This window comes from Macrobrachium rosenbergii, chromosome 56 (assembly GCF_040412425.1).
Source record: "Macrobrachium rosenbergii isolate ZJJX-2024 chromosome 56, ASM4041242v1, whole genome shotgun sequence".
Classification (NCBI taxonomy): Eukaryota; Metazoa; Arthropoda; class Malacostraca; order Decapoda; family Palaemonidae; genus Macrobrachium; species Macrobrachium rosenbergii.
This window is the reverse complement of record NC_089796.1, coordinates 40226273-40248785: the sequence shown is the minus strand read 5'-3', so window position 1 is coordinate 40248785 and position 22513 is coordinate 40226273. Positions and strand designations below refer to the sequence as shown.

The following is a 22513-nucleotide window of genomic DNA, read 5'->3' as shown; positions in this document are numbered from 1 at the left end:
AAATGGAATGATTAATGACGCATTACTTGTGGAAATGAATTAATAAATGTAATTTGATGAGTGAGCTGCAAATGGATGAATGCAAAAAATCACTCAGAATAAGAATACATAAATTCCTATTACATTCCCAAACCAGACGGATAATTCTTTTAAACACATTTATTCTGTAGCTTATCTATTATATTAATTTCGTTGGCTGCCTTTCTGCCTGTGTTGTGTGTGTGTGTGTGTGTGTGCGTGTCCAGTGCATATTTTTACATTATAACTGGGCGACCATATGGTCGCGCAGTGAAGAAAAATTGTTGCCTAGTAAGAATTTTTGACTACTTGGCAACCAGATAAATCCTAAAAATTGACAGGAATTATTAAGAAATGGAAAAGTTACAACAGTTGTGATAAATACATTTTTGTAAGGGAGGACAAGGGCTATGGTTGGCTATCAGTTTTTTTTTTGTGGCAGGGTTTGGGCATGAAATTATCCTCTTTAATCATAAAATTTTGAGTATCTACAGTTGTAATTTTGATAATGGAAATGTGTTCTATTGCCTTCAAATCCCGGTAAAAAATTTTGGCTTCCCCACTGGGTGAGCACTCACTCCATACCCCCTAGCTTTATGCCTCATGCCTACGGCGCTCGGCAGTAGTACTGTAGTATTCCCCATATCACAAATCACAATATCCATTTGGTCCCCAATTGACATTTCCTTAAAATATGCACTGCGTGTGTCCCCATTCCTCCCACTTCCCTACCGCCAAAAACCAGTTTAAGCAGGGTGGTCCCTAAACAACCTCCCCTCTCCTCTGGACCTCAACTCCCTCGTGGAAAAATGATAATCCCCCTCCCCTTGCTCCTCCTTTCCCATCCCTCCAACTTGCTTGACCTTTACAATTTATGAAGTGCTTAATTAATTTATGAAGTGCTTAATTAACCTCATGTGGTAACTATGAACCACCTGCATTCCGCTTAGGAGCTGAAGATAGCTTCACAGTATCCTGGAGTCTTTAAGAATTAAAGAAGACATTATAATCCAATGGACACTTCTCCAGGAATGCTTCAGGAGCTGAAGACTGCTTCAAAGGATCCTCGAGTTGTGAAGACATCTTTCAGGAATAATCTATTATATCAATTTTCTTGGCTGCCTTTGTGTGTGTGTCCCTTCCCTCCCCCTTCCCCTCCCTTTCCCCTCTCCCTTCCCCTTCTTCCCCATTCCCCTTCCAACCTCCCCTTCTCCTTTCCCATTCCTCTTCCCTCCCCCTCCCCCTTCCCTCTTCCCTTTTCCATGTTTTATAATGACAATGTGTTGAGATTGAGTACTATTAACAAAATGTTTATAGATTTGTAAGGAAATCATTTTCTTTTAATTAAAGTAATGTACATCTTTTTCAAGTCAAAATATAACTTGCATGACCTTTAGAGTTTATGAAATGTTTAATTAACCTAATGTGGTAACTATGAACCACTTGCATTATGAGGATCACAGTAAGTACCACTCCTGTTATACAACTGGAGTTTTTAAGATTAAAATGAAGACTTTATAATCCAATGGGCGTTTCTCCAGGAAGTGGAAGAAATGATTACAAAGACAAATTCTGAATTTCTTCCCTGAAGGGAAATGGATCCGACAGGAATCCATTTAGGAGCTGAAGATGACTTCACATTATAATCCAATGGGCATTTCTCCAGGAATGGTTCATAGGAGCTAAAGACTGCTTCAAAGGATCCTGGAGTCGTGAAGATGTCTTTCAAATATAATATCTTAATAACTGTCCAGAAATGTTTAGAATTAAGTGGCCCAACGGTATATAATAAAGGATTCTTGGCTGAGCTTTGTTATTTTCATTTTGAAATAGACCCAGCAGGTAATTCTACCACAACAGCAGGCACTACTGGTGATGTTCTGGAACCGCCAATGGTATCAGCATTGATTCAGATCCCATCAACAGCTGTTCCTGCACCTACACCAAGATATGGTCAGTTGTTTGTATACGACCGAAAGGTAAACGGGGCTGGTGCTGCCAGTAGACTTTTACTTACTATTAGTAGGAGGATTAATTTAGCTGTGGATATGGGTATGGGTATGGTACAGATATGGGTATGGTTATGGTATGCATATGGGTATGGGTATGGTACATATATGGGTATGGGATTGGCATGGGTATGGGAATGTTATGGTATGGGTATGGAATGGGTATGGGTATGTGTAAGGGTAAGGGTAAGGGTATAGGTATGGGTATGGTAAGGATATGGGTGCGGGTATTGGTACATGTATGGGTATGGGTATAGGTATTGCCATGTATGGTACAGATATGGGTATGGGTATGGGTACTGTATTGTATGGGTATGGGTATAGGTATGGGTATAGGTATGGGTATCAGTATGGTACAGATATGGGTATGGGCATGGTACAGGTATAGAAACTAGCGAATGCAAGTGATAGTGAACATCTGCTGGTATTAATTTCCTTGGTAATTTAGCTGTGGGTGTGGGTATGGTACAGATAAAGGTATGGGTGTGGGTCTGGGAATGGTATGGTATGGGTATAGAAAAGGTATGGGTATGGTAGGGATATGGGTATCAGTACAGGTATGGGTATAAGTATGGGTATGGTACAGATATGGGTATGGATATGGGTATCAGTATGGGTATGGTACAGATATGGGTATGGGTATCAGTGTGGGTATGGTACAGATATGGGTATGGTACAGATATGGGTATGGGTATGGTATGGATATGGGTATAGGTATGGAACGGATATGGGTATGGGCATGGTATGGATATTGGTATGGGTATGATAGATATGGGTATGGTACGGATATGGGAACTAGCAAATAAAAGCGAAGCGAGCATCTGCTAGTGAAGTATATAATTTCCTTACACAGCCTGCAAGTATACCACAAATGAAGAACGCTAAAAACTTCAGAGGAAGTTTTATGAAGTGAATAATGGTATTCAAGAACTCATACATAAAAAACTTAGAATAATTGGCGATAAGTTTCTTGGTTTAGCTATTATATCAGTGTTAGCACTAGCATGACTGACAACATAAGACCAATAACAACCATGCTGATGGCTAAAGTAGGCAGGGTCAAAATAAAGAAAAGTTTAAAAAATCATTGCCATGATCTGATGATATTTTCAAGTTTTGGAGTGAATTATATCCTATGTTTCCTATAAGCTGGAAACTTAAAATTTGCTGTGGAATAAAGATTCATTAATATGAATCCTTTATGATTCGTGACCTGCATCTCATAAAACTTTTGTTATATGGATCTTCAAAAAGTACTGTAAGAAAATTTTAATTCATAATGCTATTTAGATAAACAATCTAAAAAGATGCAAAAATTGCCAAGTAGTATAACCTAAAGTGAAAGAACTGATAGGATACAAAGATATTTGACCTCTCATAGAAAAGGGAATATGCATCTAGTATCATAATTCAAAAGCCATACTATATCATCTTTGTCATGTCATGAAGATGTCACAAATCTGAGCAACATTAGGGACAAACCCCAATGGTTTTAGGGTATTTGTCGTCGTATGAAGTAGAACTCTGAAATTCTCAGACCTTCAAATTTTGGGTTTCAATTCGAACTTTCAGAATCCAATTGGGTTTTTGGGTCTCTCCATTAGCTTTCTAACTATGGCATCTTGAATTTACACAAGTTTATGGTTAAGTTTTACAACATTGTGCAATTGAATGTGTAACCCTAGAACTCTAAAACATCTCTCAGCCAGACAGATATTATCTAAGAAGCATCTACAGTACTTCTGGCAGAATGCTTTTTCATGAATATTAAAAACGAAAAACCAAAAATCGCTCAGTGATGAAAACTGATGGCATAAAAAGAAATGTCGAAGAGCACGAAACAATTTCTTATAAGTAGTCTTATTTGCGATTCAATTTCGACTAAAACAGGAAAAAAACTTTATTTATCAATATACAGCAAGATTCAGCCTGTTAAGCTGTGTCGCAGAACTTTGACAACCAGGGAAATAAGACTCTCATTATTAACCTATGGCAGCTAGTGACATAGCTGGCCATAAGTAGACAGCAGTCTCTTATTTTGATAAATGAGTATAAAAAACTTTCTTGAAACACCTCTGTAAACATTATGACATGAAATGGGTAGTAAATTTCAAGTTCAATTATTAACCCAAAATACACCACAGGATAAATAAAAATCCTTACTTTGGGGTCCTAGCATGGTAAAAAAAAAAATGGTCAAATTGTAGCAATATAAAGAAAGAAAAAGAATAAAGAGAGAGAGAAAAAAAAAGAATAAAGAGAAAGAGAGATAAAGAAAAAAGACAGGAGAGAGAGAGAGAGAGAGAGAGAGAGAGAGAGAGAGAGAGAGAGAGAGAGAGAGAGAGAGAGAGAGAGAGAGAGAGAGAACAACAATTAAGCCTTGGTTGTTATGCATTACGAGGCTAGAAATGTCAAGTAAGCTAACTGCAGGAAACCGTTTTTATACGAACTCAAAACAGTGAGCGAGTATATCGCGCCCAGGGCCATAAAACCGATCATAAAATCTGGAACCTGTGCCCTCACGATTCAGCTGACCAAGTATTACCTAGCACCTCGTCAGGAGTTAACATTCCAGCCATATCTATAATCCCGCCTTCAATAGGAGGCGTTTACATGAATTTCCATGAAAAGGGGCTGGACAAAGTGAAGTAGTTCACCATTTTTCCAATTAGACAGTCTAGGGAGGTGCTAGTAACACCTCCCCCTGAGGTCATTTCCAATCAAATCCTCTAAGGAGAGATTTTAACAACACCCACAACTGTCCTTCCCAATCTAGCTGTTCGAGGGGAGGCCTTACAGATAATATCTTCCAATGAGGTAACTTCAAGGGAGGAGATGGAAGATAGCAAGTTCCAGAGAAGCCAGAAGCCAGAGAAAGATCATCAGAGTCGATAGTCACCAATATGAGAAGACGCAGCACTTTCCCCTAGCTTCTGTGGTCCCAACCAGACTCTGACTGCGGGCTACTCAACCAGATTCGGTCCACGGGCTACTTAACCATACCCTGACCGTGGGCTACTTAACCAGACATAAACTGAACTTCGACTAGCAAGAGTGGTTTTCAAGATAGTAAAACTGTAACCGTAATTGCACTTGTGTATGTAATTAACTTTCATCATTAAAGTTAGAAGCTACCCATTTTGTCTCCATTACGCCTTTCTGAGAGATATAATTGCATTTAATATAAGTCCCTTCTAAATAATAAACTCGTAAGCTGCTGACTACGGGAGGAGACACTGTGGACAATACGTTGTCGACTTAGAAGAAAAACGCAGGTATGAAGGGAACAACAATATGTCAAACAAGTTATGAAAATAAACTTGTGCATGACATAAATTTGGTGGCAGTGCTTTAGGATCCAAAAGGCGAGACAAAACAAACAGACATTAACAGAAATATTAGTGCAATTACTCAAGTTACAGTGATGCGAAAATCTACAAAACGAACTTAGATTTTACAACGGCAAGCAAAACTTATATGAAGAAAGTAAATCCTGCAATAAAGCGCCAAACAGAAGTGAACATAAACTGTAATGGTGCACAACAGAGAAGCAAAGCACATAGTGCAATTAACCACAAAATAGTGAGCCAGCACATCATCGAGCAACAACAGGCAGTGAGTGTGTTTAACAAACTATCACCACGAGTGTAACAGATACAACGCAGAGTGTATTTCAACAAACTTCGAAGGCGACTACTAAAGAATTCCTTAATAACAACAACGTGTAAGTTATCGAGAAAGTGAGATTTACTGTTCTCTCTCTTTAAATGTGTAAAGAAGTGAAGAATTTTTAAATTTATACTAGAGTAAAGATTATTTAACCTCTCTATCAAATTGAAAATTAAGGAAACTCTCTCTCTAGTGAATTAAATTTTTTTTGTAAGCGTAATTACAATGATTACTCTCTCTCTCTCTCTCTCTCTCTCTCTCTCTCTCTCTCTCTCTCTCTCTCTCTCTCTCTATATATATATATATATATATATATATATATATATATATATATATATATATATATATATATATATATATAGGAAGTGGTGTGCTCAGTTTGAATGATTTTTTTTTGTAAAATGCAAAGAGTCTATGACGAATTACTGAACACAGTTAGCCATTTACCATACAATTTAATAGCATCGACACTCAGACATAGCCGAATTAAATTTATACTAGAGTAAAAGATTATTTAACCTCTCTATCAAATTGAAAATTAAGGAAACTCTCTCTCTAGTGAATTAAATTTTTTTTGTAAGCGTAATTACAATGATTACTCTCTCTCTCTCTCTCTCTCTCTCTCTCTCTCTCTCTCTCTCTCTCTCTCTCTCTCTCTCTCTCTCTCTCTCTCTATATATATATATATATATATATATATATATATATATATATATATATATATATATATATATATATAGGAAGTGGTGTGCTCAGTTTGAATGATTTTTTTTTGTAAAATGCAAAGAGTCTATGACGAATTACTGAACACAGTTAGCCATTTACCATACAATTTAATAGCATCGACACTCAGACATAGCCGAATTCCAAGACTAGTTTCCCACTCAACTTTAGTGCAAAGAAATACTAACAATAATAACACAACTAACCAGAACCAAAATAGTGTTAATAATTCTAATAATACTAACAGTAATAATAATAGTAACAATACTAATAATACTCACACCTTCCAATATCGCAATATGAATCAAGCAGCTGTAATAACAACAGCCACACGCTTCTGTGGACAGGTGGATGATTCAAATCCTGACAAAAGTCGACTCGAATCTTATACAGTACATCACTGGATATACAGTAAACCACTGGCTCTCAGACGCAGATAGCCGCATATCTTCAGGGGGAATAACAGATGAAAGAGCTAAAATAAATGAAGCCTTGATTCTCGTAAGTTCAGAACATGGTGACGCCCACAAAACTCTGAATTCCATGAGTTTTAGCAAACTTAATAACTATGTGGAATTCAAAGAAATTTGTTTATCACTCTGTGAACCAGTAAATAAAACTGACAGTTTATATAACATAACCAGATTCCTTAACCCGCAATATGAAACAATAGCTAATCTGTACGCAAGTGTTGAGAATGCAATAGATAAAATACCAGATGACTTGAAGAAAATAGGCATCACCATAGGAGAAAAGACACAGTTTGGTGATAACGACAATAATTTAGTTGATCTAAGACATGTTTGGAATTACTTGTCATTTGGAACAATATATAATGCCCTTGGAGAAGATGAAAAGAAGGCTTTCAGGAAAATAAAAATTGATCCAAAGAAAGACAGCCTTCAAACATTGAAAACCATGAGAGAAGAATTACAAAAGAAAGAGATAAATCTCTCCAAGGAATCTGTAGGAATAACAGAAGCACAAAATGAAAGGAAAGGTAGAAATGTAATCCTACCTTTACAATGAATAATAAGAACTATGATTATTCCAGACAAGTAGGGAATAGATCAACTACCTTTCAAGGAAAATATGCCCAAAGTACTAAAAGAAAATGGAATCCAAACCAGAAAGGAAGACAGAATCAAAAAAAGGGTGGTCCTCCCAAACCTTATAAATATGGTCAACACTCAAACACAAATAATTCAACCCAAGTGAACTATTCCGCTCAAGGAGAGAAACCAAAGACAGCCTGTGAAAACCGCGGGTATACCAACCATTCTACAAATGAGTGCAGAAGGCCTAGGATCTGCACGATTTGCAAGAAAGTAGGACATTTAACCAGGAATTGCTGGTTCAGGAACAAAGAAGCAAATAAAGTAGTCGAATTAAGCAGCAATCGCCCAACATCAAATAAGTCTTTATGTCAATGACAATTTGTCTCTACACATAAGACAGCAAGAAGGTCCCTTCAAGAAGATAATATAAAAACAGAAGAATTAGCAAAAAGGGGAAGTGAAGGTTCATCTGCATTTTCCTATTTGCAAAGTAAAGAAGTAGTATTTTCCATGAGAGAAGAAGAAATAACCAGAAAGGATTTACCTATCATTAAAGTTCCCATAAATGGAAAGATATGTACTGTGCTCATGGATTCAGGTAGTGCTGTAAACATAACAGATAAAACAACTTTAATCTGATACTTAGGCGTTGAAGAGACGCTAATTCAGGGTCAAAGCAAAATAATAAAAGGAGTAGCGGGTAAACAGGTTAAAAGTTTAGGAAATGTGAATTTAGAAAAAGACATTTCGTCACATAAATCTGTTGAAAGTTTTCTAGTTCTAGAAGACAGATTTTTCATGCACAAGCATTGTTCTCATTTAATCTGATGAAGAGATGTGGAATCATCCTGGACTGCAGAGAAGGAAGGATTAGCCTGAAACAGGAGCGTATGCTTTACGCTTGAAGAAGAAAAGTTTCACCCAAATCTGATCAATTTGTCTGAGACGTCTTCAGCAAGCGAGAAAGACATACATAAAGGACATTACCATAAAAAGAACTACCAAGATAAAATAGAAAAGGATAGAAAAGAGGAATTCCCACAATTGCAGAGTAGAGAATCAAGAAGATGTGCACATCAAGAAACTATATACTCCGAAGAAAGAAATGACCCAGATACAAATAATGGAGATCACAGAGGTTCTGAATGTAACAAAAAACAAGGCGCCTATACTGATAAGTATACAGAGATAAATACTGATAGCTATAGCAATCTAGTAATAAGTTGTAATAATGAAGGGAAATTACTAAATGAAGTGTTGTTATTAAATAAAATAAATAAATCTGATATAAATCATGTAATAGCAGTAACTGAAGAAACTAGTGAATATACAGAACATTGTTACTTTGCAGATGTAGAAGATGAAGAAATATGTTGCGTGAGCACTGCTGATGACAATAAAGTATAGTTCATACTTAATACACATGTAACTTTGCATCCAAAGTGTTTAACAAAATACATTTAAGGGGAAAAGAAGAGATAGAGGTTAAAGACGTTCTTTTATTAAATGAAGAATTGCCAGATTTTGTCAAAATGGATAATTCATTGGCCCACCTGAAGGGTAATACTTGTGAAGTTTATGTCCAGAACTACTCAGATAACAAACTAACACTATATGCAGCCATTGTCTTTTGCATAGGAATACCTATTAACAACCGTTTACTAACACGAAGAAAAAGCATTTTTCTCTGTAACTGGTCAAGTCTGAATTAAGCAAAGAGATGAATAAAACAGATTTCCAGAAAACAAAAATAAATTATTTCATGTATTAGAAAAATACAGAGATGTAATAGCTATAGAGGAGATCAATTAGGCAGAACAAATGTCCTACAACATAGAATTTTGTTAGATGATGGAGCAAAACCATTCTTTATTCCTAATTACAGATTACCAATAAGCCAAGGACCCGTAGTTGATAATTTGATAGAAGAAATGAAGAAAGATGGGGTAGTCATTCCTTCCAAATCTCCATATAATTTTCCATTGCTACTTATTCCAAAGAAAGATGGAAATTGGAGACTGGTGACAGATTATAGAAAATTAAATTCCAACACCATCCCAGATAGAATGCCAATGCCAGTAATTCAAGATGTTAGCTCAATTAGGAGGTGCAAAAATCTTTGCATCCTTAGATTTGCTGAGTGGATATTGGCAAGTACCTTTAGACGAAGAGTCGAAACCATACACAGCCTTCAGCACACAAAAAGAACACTTACAATTTGAAGCCATGCCATTTGGACTCACTTCGGCTCCTTTAACTTTTGTTAGATTAATGCTACAAATTTTAGGAGACATGGAAAATGTTGCAGTTTACCACTAATAGCTTTTGTTTTAGCTGTCAAGTAGTGGACTTGGACTAAGAAAGAGTAAAAATACAACAAGGAAATGATGCAGAAATCAGACATATAATAGGACAGTTAATGACAGATGAATCTTTAAAACCTGATTTCGTATTAATAAATGGTTTGTTGTATAAAAGGCCAACAGAGAAGAATGGTTGTTCTCGTCTATACATCCCAAAAACACTAATCAGAGAAGTTTTAGAACTAACCCACTCATATAAGTTAGCAGGACATCCAGGAATTAAAAAGACAAGCAGAATCATAACCAGAAATTATTTTTGGCCACATTGTAGTGAAGATGCCAAAAACTTTGTACAGCATCGTGTAGTTTGTAATAGAAATAAGGGTAACGTAAATCCAAAGGCTCCACTTGAAAAATATCCATCAGCATTAAATCCATTTCAGTTAATTACCATGGATTTTTTAGGTCCATTTCCTACCACTATTAGAGGGAATAAACAGATACTAGTCTTTCTAGACTATCTAACCAGATATGTAGAAAATGTACCAGTAAGAAATAGAGATGCAATTACAGTAGCAAAAGCTCTTAAATCTAGAATTACCACGAGACATTCATGTCCGCAAGTTCTTCTTTCTGATAACGCAGCTGAATTTACTAGTGAGCTTTTAAGAAAATTATGTGAATTTTACGAGATAAAGAAATGCGAAATAACAGCATATCAGCCAAGTTCAAATGGAACAGTAGAAAGAACAAATCGTAAAATAAAAGATATCCTGAAAACTTTAGCTAAACCTAATACAGAAGACTGGGATTTAGCTTTGGAAGACGTGCAGCTTACTATAAACAATACTGTAAATGAGACAATAGGAGAATCGCCACACTACTTATTGTATGGTTACCAAAAGAGATTACCTAATACCTTACTAGATGATGCAACACCACCCAGACATACTTATAATTATGATGACTATATTACATGGAAAACTAGACATACTTATGAAACGATCAAACAAACGAGGACTAGACTTAACGAATTTCACAAAATTCATGCCAAGTACTATGATAAAAATACGACTAAACCAGACATTATAGTAGGTACTCAGGTATATGTTCAAAATCATATTCCAGAAGGTCCTAATGTGAAGGTTTCTCCTGAATTTCATGGTCCTTATAGAGTATTAGAAGTGTTAAAATTAAATAAACTTAGAATTATTAATGAGAATGATCTAAAGGAAAGGGTAGTTCATTGGAATCATGTGAAGGTAATAAAAGCAGATGCTTGGTCCACTAAAAAGTTAGAAGTATTGAAGGAGAATAAGGAAGAACAAGTAAACAAAAGATATGAGTTAAGAAAAAGATAAACTTATGTAAAGTGTTAGACTGAAAATATATGTATATTGTATTTATAAAAAAAAAACTAAAATGCCTCATGTATACAGAATATCTGATAAGGATTATTCTTACAGATACAAACATGCGGCTCATCTCAATAATCATAATACTCCAATTCATGTCTACAGAAGTTGTCATCCGAAAAGGTGCACTACTAGAGAAAAGGGGATCTGTGAAATTAATAAAAGATTTAGGAACCGTGAGTATAGATATTACTTCACTGCTTATCAATGAAATGTCTTTGAAAGGTGTTCAAAAAGAACTCAAATCCATAATACAGAAGAGTGATAATAACAGTGCCCTACCATTGTTGAAAAAGTTAGATAATGACATAGGAAATATCCTAAATACAAGGTCCAAAAGATCCCTCTTACCTTTTATAGGAACAGCACCAAATCAACTATTTGGAGTCGCAACTGAATCTAATGTAGAAAAAGAAAAGGCTAGAATTGAAAAAACTGGAACAGGGGGCAGCAGCAAGAGATACAGTGATAAATAAAGTGATAACTTCTCAAAACTTAAATGCCCAAGAGATAGAAAAGCTAAAAGTATTCATTACTAAAGTTAACCAGAATGTAACATAGGAACTAAATATGATAGAAAACCAACAATTTCTGAACAATTTTGTACTGGAGAGTGAAATTATCTTGCAAGAACATAGAGACATGTTAAACCCAGTCTTGTTAGCTTATAAGGGAATGTTAAGCCCAACACTAATCACTCCTAAGGAATTAGAAGATTTAGTTAATTTTTATTTTGTAGAGGGGCATTATACCCCTATGGTAAAAGATGTTCTCATGTACTATAATCTCATAACCACAAAAGTAATACAAAATAACATTATTTTAGTATTACCATTTAATCAGAAATATACCAATGTACTGATGTCTATACATCCTTTCCCCATATTGATAAAAGAAAATGTAATCATTTCAAATGTCAACAACATCCATTTTGCATTAGAAGAACATGGGTTAATGATTTCATTTATTACTGATGCCCAATTAAAGGATTGCATAATTTTAAGGGAAAAAGAACACATTTGTAACCTTGTTCACCTTTACGAAACTACTAATGCCTATCCTTGTGTTCAAGAAATAATTGACAACAAAAATCAAGAAAAAGAGTTATGTAAGAGTTTATCCAAACACAGATTTGTTTCCATCTTAGTAGAACAGTCAATTTTTGTGGTTTCACTAGACACTGTAACAGCTACAATCAACTGCCATAATCTAAGTACAGAAGTTAGATTCAAGAATGTCCATGCTTTTGATAGGGCTTGCAAGTTAGTTATACCAAACCAGTTGTACTATGAACCTCATATTCAATGAGCTAAATTTTAAAAAGCATATCCCATACATGAACTATTCTAAGAATATCAAGAGTTCACTTGTCACAGTTATTATTAAAACAACTGAATGAGTTACCATTGTTAGATGAGTTTTTCTACTACAAAGAAAAGGTTTCACCAATTTTGTCTCTGTTCAATTTAATCATAATCTTACTTGTAATTGTGGTATTTGCAATTTTAGTCAAACGTTTAGTAATTTCAAATATTGAGAAGATTATAAAGGAATTTATAATGACCAAGGAAGAAGAATAGTGTTCTTATAGACATGATTTATTACCAATTTACTTATATGTTATTGTTTTTTCATTATATATTCACTATTGCAGTTAACCTTTTTACAATGTGATAATTCATTGTGTATGTATATTTCTTTTAAGTAATAATACATTGTATAATGTATGAATTTTCTACAATATATTTTGATCTATTATTTTACCATTATTGCATTAACATGAATTATTCTGTAATACCCATTTTTTATTCACACTTGTTTTATATGTATTTTACACTATGGACAATCATATAAATACTTTGTTTTGTATGTGAATTTACAACTATCCATTTAAACTACATTTTTATTGTCACACTGAGGGCAGTGTGAGATAGCGGGACCGAGTGATGTAGTCATATAAAGAAAGAAAAAGAATAAAGAAAGAGAGAAAAAAAGAATAAAGAGAGAGAGAGAGAAAGAATAAAGACAGGAGAGAGAGAGAGAGAGAGAGAGAACAATTAAGCCTTGGTTGTTATGCATTGCGAGGCTAGAAATGTCAAGTAAGCTAACCGCAGGAAACCGCCTTTATACGAACTCAAAACAGTGAGCGAGTAAATCGCGCCCAGGGCCATAAAACCGATCATAAAATCTGGAACCTGTCCCTTCGCGATTCAGCTGACCAAGCATTACCTAGCACCTCATCAGGAGTTAACATTCCAGCCATATCTATAATCCCGCCTTCAATAGGAGGCGTTTACATGAATTCCCATGAAAAGGGGCTGGACAAAGCGAAGTAGTTCACCATTTCTCCAATTAGACATTCTAGGGAGGTGCTAGTAACGCCTCCCCCTGAGGTCATTTCCAATCAAATCCTCTAAGGAGAAATTTTAACAACACCCACAACTGTCCTTCCCATTCAAGCTGTTCGAGGGGAATCCTTACAGATAATATCTTCCAATGAGGTAACTTCAAGGGAGGAGATGGAAGATAGCAAGTTCCAGAGAAGCCAGAAGCCAGAGAAAGATCATTAGAGTTGACAGTCACCAATATGAGAAGATGCAGCACTTCCCCATAGCTTCTGTGGTCCCAATCAGACTCTGACTGCGGGCTACTCAACCAGATTCGGTCCACAGGCTACTTAACCATACCCTGACCGCGGGCTACTTAACCATACATAAACTGAACTTCGTCTAGCAAGAGTGGTTTTTAAGATAGTAAACTGTAACCGTAATTGTACTTGTGTATGTAATTAACTTCCATCATTAAAGTAAGAAGCTACCCATTTCGTCTCCATTACGCCTTTCTGAGAGATATAATTACATTTAATACAAGTCCTTTCTAAATGATAAACTCATAAACTGCTGACTACAGGAGGAGACGCTGTGGATGAATATGTCGCTGACTTAGACGAAAAATGCAGGTAAGAAGGGAACAATAATATGTCCCACAAGTTATGAAAATAAACTTGTGCACGACAAAATTACAGTAGTCTTATTGAAAGAGTTGATGTGTTCATCTAAGTTTTATCACTGCATCAATGACAACCACATCCACATGACATCTGTTAAATGAAGTGGTCTAGATAGTACAGCATAGCAAACTCTAAAATCCATTAACCATCCCCCCATACCAAAAAAAAAAAGATTGTGACTTAATAGGGTAGATGACTTGCACACTAATCAAAAACAGCTTTTTTACAATGTTGGTGACAAATCGTGGTTCAGCCCTACTGTGAATGATATTCAGGAACATGTACACACACCTGAAAGCTATAAAATCTTGAATAATTCAGTATTGCACAAAACATTTAAATGGCAGGATCAAGTGACAAGTCCACCAACGCCTTTAAGAAAAATCATTTTATCTTTCAATTGATCTAAATTGTCATTTTCTGCTTTGTATAAAATTTGTTATCTGGCTTTAGTATTTAATTTCTATTATTCCACTTCTTAAGGGCTAAAATGTCTAATGTTTTGAGAAATATGTTTCGTTCCTAAGTTACAGTTCATTTAAAACAAGGGTAGATGACTTCCGCCCATAGACTGTCGTCTACACTTAAGTTTTAACGCCAGCTTCGATGAACTGACAGAAGAACTGACAGGTAAACCTGATCGTGAATACCCGGCCTTAGATCTGTCCAATTTGGATAAGAAAGAGTGTTAATCCCTTCTGTTGCAGTGAAAATTTTATGAAGCAGGATGGAAATGGTCTCCCCTGTGTGTATGTTCCACTTCTGACGGTCTATTATCTCAATTGGGCATTGTGTTATGCTGTCTTGCCCCAGGTTCCTGGTGTGACAATGCTATATATTGTTGGTTGGTCTGATAATCAAGTGGTAGAGATGCTTTAAGTTGGCTTGGCTATCCAATGTACCATTCCAAATTGTGGTAACATGGATGCTTAGAGGTTCACCATGTCTTGTTGTTCAAAGTAAGGAAGAATTATTGGTATTAACTGGTGAACTGCAGTATTTTAGTAATTATCTGTGACCCAGCAAGGCTATCCAGTGATACTGATTGTGCTTAAAAGCACATAACTTCTGATTTTCTTTGAGGTTTTATGTAATGTTTATTCAAGGTATAGCCAGACCGCCTGGGTTGACCAAGATTTTGTAATACTTGCAGTAGTGCAGGCACATACCAAAAGCATCTGAAAACAATTATAATGGTCAAGGGTGAGCAGACAGACAGGAGACAGAAGGAAACCCTGAAATTTCCCCCAGCCATCTCAAGTGGAACATTAGCTGAAAGCGTGGAAGTGTTTGAAGGAAGAGACTTCTAAGGCACCCCCACCCACTTGTGGCATGGTGAATAAGGTTTTATATTCTGTCTTTTACTAAGTGTTTTAGTTGCACCATATTTAAAGCCACAAGCCACTACCATCATATGGCCTCCTTTTACACACGTGACAACTATATTTTGTCTGATTCTATTCAAGTTGCTATTAGCTTAGATCAGAAAACTATTGAATATTGTTAGTGTTTAAGCTCTGAAGCTGCTATTTTACCAAAGCCACTATATATGTTATTGGCAGATACAGAATAACATTCATAAATGGTATCAGACCTGAAACAACACTTGATATAGAAGTTTGAACTTTAGAAGGCAAAATGATCCAAGAAAGGAGAAAATCCAGGAAGTGATTTGGAACACAATCAACTATACTCAGAATGTAAACAGACATTGATTGGAGAACTCACAATCACTCTCTAGCCTCTACTTAGTCTGTAAGTGAGACCTCAAAACTCATTTAAATGCCAACAATTTTTTATCAAAAGGCTAATGACTTATGTTGGAAGAAAAGTTGATTTTCAACATTTGACATTTACATGTAGTTGGTATTAATGTCATATATAAAGGATGCCGTATACCTACTGTGAGTGCCAGATTTATGAAATAAAATGAGAGGAAGACAACACATGAACTAAAGAATCTGTGATAAGTTTTCAAAATATATAAAAAACAATAAGTGACATGCATCCTCAAACAAATGCCTAAGAAATTGAATGACCATACATTGTGCAGAAGTTTACAGTCTATCAAACATTAAATTTGGTGGAAACTTCTTTATACTTACGTACAAATCAACTACAGTAGAGCCCCGGACCTCAATGCTAATCCATTCCAGAAGAAGCGTCGAGATGTGATTCAGTCGAGATCCGAATAAATTTTTACATAAGAAATAACTGAAATTGGATTAACCCATTCTCAACCACCAGTTATTACCCTAACTTTGCCTTTTTATACAAAACATTACACATAAATTACAATTCAGTAAGTTCAGAGCTAAATAACATACCGCATTAGAAACACTTTCTTTAATTTTTAAATATATACTGCATCAAAAAAACTGCCCTACGTCCAATGTGGCCGCATTACTGATGGGAGACCAAGCACTCTACGCTCGGTTAGGTACTGTACTGTACTGGGTGGGCTAATAATAAAACATTGAAAAACAAGCCTAATTATTAGTGTAAATTAATAAAATATTGAAAACAAGCCGAATTATGTCTGTCATCACAAACTAATAGGCAGCTTGCCTATCAGCCATTCGCCATGAATGGATATAAACAAACCACAGTGCCGTCCTGGCGGCCTGTCGCAGTAACACTAACGTTGTTTACGTACAGTAGTATTTATGGTAAATTTCATACCGAGTCTACTGGAATATTGTGGGTATATTACCCTCACAATATCGTACTGTATTTCATGGGACCCATGTTTTTATCGGAATGCAGTACAAAAAGCCACAAAAACTAAGGAAATAGATCTAAACACTCGAAGCTCAGCTGAGCGGGTTTAAACGACGCGTGGTGGGAACAACGCCTACTGGCATTGACTGACTGAAACACGAAACACTTTGTTTACAAAAATTATGTGGTTTGTCGGGTCAGATTCCGGTTTTTTGTTCAAGCTCCGATGCAAAATTTACTCGACATTTCACGTCAAAATCTGATTAAGTCGAGTTTGATACAGTCGAGGACCGGGGCTCTACTGTACTACAGAACTAGAACAAAATGATATTTTCTTAATCAAAATACTGTACTGATGATGGAATAACTGCTTAAAATACTTCAATAATTTTTCTATGAAAATAAGCTACAAAGGTTAATAAAATGTTTCTCTTCAGAGTCAACCAAGAATAAAATAATTATGCTGAGTATGATTATTATTTATTAGCCTATCCTATTAGCACTTGTAAAGACTACGCAGTATTCCACACACACACATGTATGTGTGTATGATTTATGCAGTCTATCCATATCTAAAGTTATACTATTTGATCTAGGTGTACTATCAGTAATAATAGCCAAGCAACAACTTTCATTAAATCATCGAATTTCCTTTTTTTTTTTTTTTACCGAAAACACATTTTCATTAAATTTACTCTAGAATATGAAAATACAACGGAAATTGTATCTGCAAAACAAAAACCTTCAAATACTTAAAAACATCATATATATCTGAAGTAAATGGAATTTCTCATACGGATTTGTTCATAGAGATCTGGAAGATCGTGTGGGGACTAGCTGGCTGAGTTACTCTATTACAGCGACACTATTTACTCGTTTTCATTTATGCACAGGAATATTATTGCATCATCATATGTGGTAGTGGTAATTATTTTAGTTTCTACAAATTATGTTTTTATCTCAAAGTGTTGAAAGTTAGCTAGCATCTATGGCAGTAAATGTCGTGACAACTAAGGTAGGTTAAACAAATCTAATCCACAAGTGTTCTTTATGATGCGAGGGGAAGCCCTAGAACTTTGGGCGGGAAAGCACAAGTCACTGGAAGTTGCTTGACATATTGGCTGTCACACGGTGATGACTTTGACGTTTACATGGATGGAATGCTAGCTGTTTACAAAGCTACTGTCACAAAAAGAAAATCTTTGTCAAGGTTAAAGTAGCCTGTTAACTCGAAGATTTTCCGGCTATGCTCCCATCACAAGAAGTTCAGAGTTAGCCTGTCCAATTAACACAGCTGCATTACTTGCCACAAATCTAAAATTTTGATCTCCCAATACATTATCACATTTTTCTGCACCATTCATGACTTTTATTGCCTGAGACTATCAAGAAAGGAAGAGTGACCATAGCCTATGGTTTATCGTCTTCTTTTTAGTCTTTGAACGTTGCAGCAACTGTCGAATCAAATCAAGACTGAGTATGAATTTCTTAGGAAATTAATTTGAATACTATGGGCACTTCAAATTTTATCTGGTATAGTAAAGCACGATCTTGGCAGCCCTACCACCCGCTAGGAACCTTTGCACCGACTCACCACTCTCCAGTCTCCACCTCTTTTCAATCAAAAGTCCACCACCAGTACTATGATTCTCTCTCTCTCCTCTCTCTCTCTCTCTCTCTCTCTCTCTCTCTCTCTCTCTCTCTCTCTCCTTCTTAAACATACTTTGCAAATATATTATTACCCATCTCTCAAAAAAATATAATGAATGAAGTAGCTATAAATATGACTATACAAAAGCAGATTTTGCTCTCTCTCTCTCTCTCTCTCTCTCTCTCTCTCTCTCTCTCTCTCTCTCTCTCTCTATATATATATATATATATATATATATATATATATATATATATATATATATATATATATATATATATATTATGAACTGAGTATCTCTATAGATATAGTTCTATGCTTACACAAAAACAGACCTTTCTCTCTCTCTCTCTCTCTCTCTCTCTACTTCTAAAACATACTTTACAAATATCAGCCAATCTCTCAAAGAAAATATAATGAATTATCTCTACAGATAGGCCGTCTGCCAGTCTGTCTGTCTCATCATAATATTTTCTTCATTATTTAAGCTCATGTCTCCAATTACGCATGAATTTTATTTCACTATAGTGTCATAATATCAATTATGAGTAAGTTTTAAAGAAGGATGATTGATAGTCTACTCTGAACTGTCGTTACAAATATAACATGAATGAATAATGTAGAGGTTGTTCTGTATACAAGAATTAATGGTTATAATACTTCTATAGAATCTAATGGTTTAAAGGTATAGGGACTCGAACAACAACTAACACGATGACATTGAAGCTCCGCCCCCTTTCTAGAGTTGCCTGGTGTGGCATTATTAAACAATATATGTCCGATGATTTAATTAAGAAAACTGCTACTTAACTTTTTTGGCGAGTGTACGCTACTTTTTCTCATTGATAAAAAAAAAAATTAAACTTCAAGTGGTTGTGGTCAATGAATATTTTTGCTTGGCTGTAAAAAAAAATTAAGTGGGAACTGGAAGATGAGCCCTTGCACACTATACTGTAGGCTAATTCATTAAGACTCATTAGGAACAAACTTCATTAGAGAGTCTACACTACAATAGTGAATACAGTGGTACCTCGTTTATCAAAACGTTTTTTATGTCAAACATTCGGTTTTGGCCGAAATTTTATAAGAAATTTTGCGTCGTTTGTTGAACAAACACTCATACTTCGACCAAAGCCAGTATATAAAAGCCGCGTCACTTCCCGGTTTCCCCATTGGATTGTAACAGACGCCATGTTTGTTACATTTAGGACAAGCGATGCAGCACTCCAAACGGCCATGAGGTATAACTTTAAGCTTAGAGCACTTTGCTGTAGACACCAGATTTAAGTTGATATAAATATTTTCGAAGTTATGGCGGGTTAAAAAGGACTGACATACATTACTTACTGTACTTGAGTGTGGAACAGACAATATTTGAATGCATGACAGGGCCAGTCTAACAGCCTCACCATCACTCGTACCGCATTTTCCTGGCCTAAAGAGCAGTCACAGCCAAAATGCTGTTGCTCTTGCAATAAACACTGCAATATTAATGAAAATATGCATCCATGCAATATCAATGACAATTATTTAAACAGCTACGTAGGCAGTTCATGTTATGGCAGTCAATCTTCTTAGCTGACAGCTTACACCTGTCAAAATTATGGCTACAGAAATGGGTCAAACCTTCAACCCTTACTTAAATGTAATTTATTTTATTATCATTACTTTCTAAGATAAATTCAGCATTCTTGGCTTTTTTAACTATTACTAAAAAACTGCAATTTCATTAAAATCACTTATTATAGATATACAACAATAATACAGAACATTGTACATTATTATTTATACCACATCCAACATTTTTCAATATAATTATGTACAATAGTTATTCTTTTGCATTTTTTACAATCACAATCATTTCAAATTATATAGAAAATAATACAATAACTAGTCCAGAAGATATAAATGCGAGGAAGTGCATGTTTGAATCTTTTCTTTTGTTGTTGTTACTGTCGCGAAAAAGTTCAGTGCATGGGATTTTCTCGCTTCAAACTCCCGCTGCTTCTACCGGTTTCACAGGATGGCTGGAAAGTATTAGTCAAGGCACGTAATAAACACGACTGTTATTGCATATTTTGTTGAAATGCACGTACCGCCGCAGTATACAACGTCATATTTCGTCTTGTTGTTTGTTTAAGTGATTTGTTGTGAGTTTGGGGCCATTAAACCCGAGTAACTAGAAATGAGTTAGCCGAATTAGCAACTGCCTAGACAGGGAGGTGCGACTGTCACGCCATTGTCTGCCTCCGTCCAGAGATGCCTTACCGAACGGACGTGAGTATTTGAACTCCCAAGGGTTGGTGTAGGGTCTGAAACTATGAGTGCTCCTACGGATTTGTAGCTTGTAATGAAAGTGGTTGAATGAGAGTAGGCTAACTGTTTGGACGTTTGTGTGCAGCGGTGGTAATGTGGCAATTGTAATTAAATTTCAGTGATTTCTTGGCGTTGAAGACGGTCGTGTGATCCACGTGTTTCGTGCTGCGGGCATGGGAATTGTAAATTCATTGTTGTGCTTGGTTGGAGGATTTGTGTATTTGTTATGTAAGGGCAATGATTGATATTGTTTTGTTTTTGTAAAGAAATTGAGAAAGTCTGGTTCCACTCATTTATCCTTACATGGGGCTAAGTCACTTCCGTGAATATGTGAGTTGACCATGTAAACAATCGGCACAATGAAAATCGGTGCCTGTCAAGGAAATTTCCGACATCTTAGAGGTCCTTCAAACTGGATCAACCCAAGCGCTAGTCCCCCGTGGGAAGTTAGGCGAGGCACGGTGTTTAGAGTTTTGGTGTTAGGGCGCTCACACTTGTCAGCCTCTTTGCCCGAGAATGAGGGTGTAGAAATCGAAATATATTGTAGGCCCGGAGGCTTGATAGGTAGCCTAGAATCTAGCGAGCTTCCCTTCTGGAACAGGAGGTATAATTAGTCTCATCCAAGACGAGCGAGTAGGTGACCGCCCTATAGTCCGAAGGCCCGATAGTCCGAATGTCCGATAGTCCGAAAGTCAGAAGGCCCGATAGTCCGACGGACTGTAATCAGCCCCCCACCCCTCCATAGCTAATACGGCAAAATTCTAACCAGTAAATACCCATAAAAATACCAACATAACGTACCCTAGGGGTGTTTACTGGTTACAATTTTGCCGTATTAGCCATGGAGGCGGGGATTAATCAGGCGGGGTGGTGGGGCGCTTGCCTCGGAATGCCGGCTTAGACCTACGACTATCGGACCTTCCGACTATCGGGCCTTCGGACTATCGGGCCTTCGGACTAACGGACTGTAATCAGCAAGTACGCCATAGTTAGGCTAGGAGGACGGGCTGTGTATTGCTTTTAACTGTTTGGTGCAAGTAACGTAATGCAACGTAACTTGGGCTGGCATCATTTCCTTCTTACTCCTTTGAATTGCTTGCTAAGTTAACGTAAATAAGTAGTTACCCTCCCACACATTCGCAAAACGGCAGCCAGCAACAAAGCCTAAATGGAAGCCATCTTGGGCCTCCTAGATGACAATCTAGTCCATGCTCAGGGGATATTTCTCGAGTCACATGATGTCACTGTGTATCAGAACTTGTTGAACAGAATTCAAGCTGATGAACAGCATTTGAGAACTTTGTATATATCTAACCCGAGCAAATTAGAAACAGTAATGCATGATAAAGTGCAGCAGTCATTCAATAAAGCAGTGGGAGTGACCACACTACTTATGAGCAGAATTGAGACTCTTACACCCGCAAACCAGCCCACAACCCAATTGCCTAAATTGAAGGAATTGCCTCTGCCCATGTTCAAGGGAGAGAAGAGCGAGTTCAATAATTCCCAAGAATTGTTTGACGTACATGTCCATAAATGCATGGACATTGACGACACGACGAAGTTCACATATCTGTTGGGATCCCTGGATGGCAAGCTGCTTAGAGTGGTACAATCTCTAAG

At 36.3% G+C, this 22513-nt stretch overlaps 1 protein-coding gene across 1 annotated transcript in view; it reads right to left on the bottom strand.

Moving 5' to 3' along the window:
• LOC136836355 (uncharacterized) overlaps positions 1 to 22513 on the bottom strand; it is a 450152-nt gene that overhangs the window by 18796 nt on the left and 408843 nt on the right. The window lies entirely within an intron of this gene.